Source organism: Panicum hallii, chromosome 5, assembly GCF_002211085.1.
Source record: "Panicum hallii strain FIL2 chromosome 5, PHallii_v3.1, whole genome shotgun sequence".
NCBI classification, from domain to species: Eukaryota; Viridiplantae; Streptophyta; class Magnoliopsida; order Poales; family Poaceae; genus Panicum; species Panicum hallii.
This window is the reverse complement of record NC_038046.1, coordinates 22,271,671-22,277,649: the sequence shown is the minus strand read 5'-3', so window position 1 is coordinate 22,277,649 and position 5,979 is coordinate 22,271,671.

Genomic DNA, 5,979 nt, shown 5'->3' with positions numbered 1-5,979 from the left:
AAATCCACTTGTTGCAGCCAAAGAAAAAGGGAACAAGCTAGCTAACAAGGCTAAAGATAAGGGAAAGCTCATGAAGCCCAAAGCCAAGAAGCAAACTGAAGACAAAGGAAAGAAGAACGATGTGTCATTTGAAAGCCCTGCAATGGCCACAAGAAGCAAAAAAGTTGATTCTTGCAGCCCTGCAATGAGCACAAGAAGCAAAAGACAGCTCAATTTGTGATTTACCATATTCTGGACTTGTTGAACTCGTTTTGTGGAGCTGTATGTTGAACTCATTTTGTGGAGCTGTATGTAAAATTGGCTAAACATTCACTGCAATGTTCATCTCGCTTAAGGTTTACTATTGTTATTTCATACGACATTTCATATGTACGTACCGTCTTATAGTTTTTTCTCAAAATTGTGGGAGTGTGCAGCTGTCCTTTTCTTTATCTTATATTACGTATCAGTTGATGCTTATATTGTGTATATTGGTAAAATTGGCTAAACATTCAATGCAATGTTCATCTCGCTTAAGGTTTACAATTGTTATTTCATACGACATTTCATATGTACATACCGTTTTATAGTTTTTTCTCAAAATTGTGGGAGTGTGCAGCTGTCCTTTTGTTTATCTCATATTATGTATCAGTTGATGCTTATACATAGCAGTGCTACTAGAAGATATCAAGCTCTGAGTGTACCCATACACTGACTTGTTGGTGAGCTCATCAGGGTCAAATAAGGAAGTTGCTATTTTTGCAGGGCCATAGAAGGAAGCGTGATTTGTTTGAGGGCCTTGCAGAGGATTTCGCCCGGGGGTACTACGGTCTTTTCACAGTCACTTAACTGGGACTTAACTGCAGATGTAACGAGAGGGCCGTGGAAGGGAACAAACATAAAAAGGAGGCCACAGAAGGGCGTCTCGGTTTTCCAGGGTCATAGAAGGAAGCGTCATTTGTTCAGGGCCTTCCAGGGAATTTCCCCCAAAGAAAAACACTCGGCAAACAGATCTTTGCCGAGAGCAAAACACTCGGCAAAAACGAACACTCGGCAAAGAGCGGATATGCCGAGAGCCCGGCTCTCGGCAAAGAAAGGCGCTCGGCAAACAGCCGCCGTTAGGCACCGGCAGCTAATGGACGTTGTCTTTGCCGAGTTCTCTCCACAGGGCACTCGGCAAAGAACCAATTTGCCGAGCGCCGGAAAAAGACACTCGGCAAAGAGAGGTCTTTGCCGAGAGCCTGCGCCGACACTCGGCAAACATATTTTGTTTTTTTCTTATTTTTGCAACCAAACTTTTTGTATTGTGATTATACGTTAAGTTGAACTATATATACAATTTTAGACCATTACTCTAATTGTTTGCTATATTTAGTCAATTTATTTCATTTGATTGAATTTCTTGAGATAATTCAAATTTGAACTGCAAGTCGATCGAGGAATTGAATAAAGTGAATCGAAAAATTATATTCATATTATTGAGCGTACGTTGATGCCATATCCATGAACGGACAAGAAATTTTAAAGATTATGTTCACGACACGTAACCACAAACTTAGGATGCGTACGTTTTTAAATTCCATAAAACGCAAATTTGGTCAGAAAATTATGAAACTTGTCGTGATGTCATGATATCATATGGTGAGGCCATGGTAAAATTTTGATATGGTTTCGTGAAAGTTTTAACGTACGATGCTTAGAATGCGAAACATATGGAAAGAAGTTTCATTATCACATGTGAAGGGCGTATAGATTTGTAAGCATCGTACGTTACAACTTTCACGAAACCATATCAAAATTTTACCACAGCCTCCCCATATGATATCATGACATCACGACAAGTTTCATAATTTTCTGACCAAATTTGCGTTTTATGGAATTTAAAAACAACTCGATCATAAGTTTGTGGTTACGTGTCGTGAACATAATCTTTAAAATTTCTTTTCCGTTCATGGATATGGTATCAACGTATGCTCAATAATATGAATATAATTTTTCGATTCACTTTTTTCAATTCCTCGATCGACTCGCAGTTCAAATTTGAATTATCTCAAGAAATTCAATCAAATGAAATAAATTGCTAAATATAGCAAACAATTAGAGTAATGGGCTAAAATTGTATATATATAGTTCAACTTAACGTATAATCACAATAAAAAAGTTTGGTTGCAAAAATTAAAAAAAAACAAAATATGTTTGCCGAGTGCCAGCGCAGACGTACAGCTCTCGGCAAAGGACTCTTTGCCGAGGGCCCGCGATCTGGCTCTCGGCAAAGGCTCGGGTATAGAGGGACTTACCGTTTGGCACGTCAATCAGACGCGCCGCCGCCGCCCCGCCCGCCCTGCCTCGCACCCCCGACGCCGCCCCGGCCGCCCGCGCCCGCCGCCGCCTGGCCGCCGCCCCGCCCGCCGTGCCCGCCGCCGCACGACCCCCCCCCCCCCGGTGCCCGCCCCGCCCGCCGCGCTCGCCGCGCCCCGCCGCAGCCCGTGCCCCCCGCGCTGCACCCCGCCGCTGCCCGTGCCCCCCGCGCCGCGCCCTCCGCGCTCGCCCGGGCCCGCCGCGCCGCCCGTGCCCCCCGCGCCGCGCCCCACCCGCGCCCCACCCACGCCCCACCCGCGCCCCACCCACGCCGCCCGCGCCCGCCGCCGCCCGCCGCGCCGCCGCCCGTGCCCCCGCGCCCGCCCCGCCCGCCCCCCCCCCCCCCCCCGCGCCCGCCCATTGCCTGCCCGCCCGCGCTCGCCCGTGCCCGCCCCGCCCGCGCCCGCGCCCGCCCTGCCATTGCCGCCATCCGCCCGTGCCGCGCCTGCCCCGCCCGCGTTGCCACCTCCCTACCACGACGCACCGGCGCCGCCCGCCTGCCCTCGGACCGTCGACGGGAAGGTACGGATGCTAATTACTCTCGTTCGATTTCGAGGCTTAGGAGACTTAGGTACAAGACTTAGAGACTTAGCTAGGAGACTTAGTTTGAAGATCTTAGAGACTTAGCTAGGAGTTCACATAGGTAAAAGATTTAGTTAGGAGACTTAGCTAGGAGATGTACAAGACTTAGGGCAGAACATGTATAGCACTGTTATTGCTTTGTTTTTCTTTATCGAAACGTCTATTATATGCAATTGATAGTACTCTATGCTATGCTTATTAGAGGATGGAAGACCGTGAGTGGATGTACACGGGCCGCTTAGGTCAGGGTCACGTAACGAATGAATGGATCAACAAGACTGACGCTTTCTTGGAACGGGCGTTTGGCGAAGGTGCTAAAGGAGCGAGTAAAATTTTTTGCCCATGCAGCAAATGTGCAAACAGGAAAAGACAAACAAAGAAGGTCATGGGGGAACATCTTTGGAAGAATGGTTTTACGGCAAACTATACCCGGTGGGTGTACCACGGTGAAGCCGATCATTTGAGAGAGGAGGTGGTGAGACCACACGTCGAGGATTATGATACTGATGCCGGGGTAGCGGACATGTTACATGACTATCATGAGGCACAGTTGGTTGATAGACGTGTGGAGGAGGAGCCAGAGGCAACCGCAAAGGCATTCTACGACATGTTTGCTGCGGCACAGAAACCCCTTCATGGGCAGACAAAGTTTTCTCAATTGGATGCCATCGGACGCTTAATGGCGTTAAAGTCGCAGTATAGCCTGAGTCGAGATGCTTTTGATGGTATGTTGACAGTTATTGCGAGCCTGCTGCCGGAGGGTCACATTCTGCCAAAGAGGGTTGGTATGTTGTGCACAAGGTTTCACCGCACGGAAAAATACCTATCCCAAACGATGAAGATTACAACTTGGACCCAAACACATATGACGGAGAGTTTTTTCAAGAAGAGGGGTTGGAAGGGCGATTTGAGATAGATTTAACCGAAGCGATCGGAATGGAAGTTGAAATGATTGTTGATGAGGAGGAGGAGGAAGAGGTGCAGAATGCAAAAGAACTACAAATGCTAGAACGATTACATTTAGGCAATGTGAATGACGACATTGATTCGTCGGATAGTGTTGATTATGACATGGTTGATAGTGATGATGAGACCTATGATCCGGCCTGTTCCGATAGTGAAGATTATTTTTAACCAATGTAATGCTATATTATTATGTAATTATGTCTTGTTTATTATTTTGCATCTCTTTCTAAGCACATCTTGTTTATTTGTACTTACTGTTGTACTCTTCTATATTGCAGTTGAGTGAGCAAAGATGGTGGGCGGTGCGATGAGAAACGTACGGTTGATTTACCAAAGGGCTAAGTCAAAGATTGCTGCAGCGTTCGATGGAGCTGAGGGGTCGTCTGAGAGGAGGAGGGCGACGAGTAAGGGGGCGACGCGGGTGCCGCCGCAGGAGGAGGAGGAGGAGGAGCAGCAGGAGGAGGAGGCACAGGAGGAGGCGCAAGACGAGGCGCAGGAGGACGAGGAGACGGAGGAGGCGCGGGAGACCACGACTGGTTCCGCGGCCTCTGCTTCATCGAGTGTCTACTTGCGAGGTCCCGCGACTCTCCCGCCGCGACGATACCTCTTGCCAGACGCCCAGTGATTCAACCCGATGGGAGAAAGTAAGTAACTTTACGTGTTTTCACTGCTTCATGTTATATGTTGAAATTTAAAATAGAAACTAATAATTTCTCTTAATCACTTGTGCAGGAGCTGGATTGTTGTGGAGGGAAATAACACACGCCACGTCAATGGCATTCTCGGTCTTCTGTGCAGGGAACACTACCCTGGTCTGGTTCAGTATGCCGGAGTGACGGGGCCGGCTTACACGTTCGACCACTATACCGCCGCCCCTGGTGCCGAAGATCGGGACGGCAGGGTATTCAACAACAAGGCGGAACGGGTGAAGCAAGAGCTTTGGGTAAGTGCTCGATACATCGCATTCTGTGCACATTCTTGAAAACTAGTTACAGACTTCTCTATTTACATGCATTCATTTGTATGCAGGACTTCTTCAGATGCCAGGCGGGATTTGAGGACATGGCGGGATTTGAAAACTAGTTACGGACTTCATTTGCTTCTGTGAATTTGGTTGTGTATATATTGCATGCTTGAAATTTGATTACGTGTATATGCTGTATATGCTGTGAAAAAAGGAAAAGAACAGACTGTGTAAAAAAAAAATCCCATCTTTGCCGAGTGCCGCGCAGAAAGCACTCGGTAAAGACTGGAGCCTTTGCCGAGAGTCACTAAGAATGCTCTCGGCAAAGCTGGAAGCCTTTGCCGAGTGTCTGCTCTGGGGCTCTCGGCAAAGTTTTGAAATTTTGCCGAGTGCCTCCTGCAGGCGCTCGGCAAACCACCATCCTTTGCCGAGTGCCTGTTTTGGCCCTCGGCAAAGGCCCCGTCACCGTTCCACACGCCGTCAGTGCACTTTTGTTTGCCGAGAGCTGGCTCGGCTCTCGGCAAAGGCTTTGCCGAGCGCCCGTGTAAAGACTCTCGGCAAAGATGTCTTTGCCGATGGTTTTTTTGCCGACGGCTCTTTGCCGAGTGTCGCGCTCGGCAAAGGCTTTGCCGAGCGTTTTTGTCTGTTTGCTGAGTGCCTCGGACACTCGGCAAAGGGGGCGCCTCCGGTAGTGACGTATGTACCGAGACAGCAGCGTAGCACTGCATCAGCTAGCGTGGCGTGGGAGGTTCGACCCCTGGTTACCCGCGGGTCACACGGGGCAGGTGTGTAGACGGGGCGGTTCGCTCTTGACCCTGGTTTGGCACTGACGGGGCAGCGGTTACGCGTAAGGAGCGCGTCGCTCCCGCATCATTTGCAGGCTGAGTATGTATAAATATAAAAATATAAAATAGTTATATATCTTGTATTTTGTATGTTAATACTATACTTGTGGCGCAGGAGACGCAGGTGCCGTCGGCTCACGTAGAGGAGAAGAGGCGTCGGTCAGCTAGCTGGAGAAGCAGCCGGGCCTGGGCGCCGTAGACCGACGCAGATGTCGCAAGTGTAGATTAGATGGGCAGCGGAAGATTAGGTTAAGAAAATCCGGACTCGTAATACCATGTCAAGGA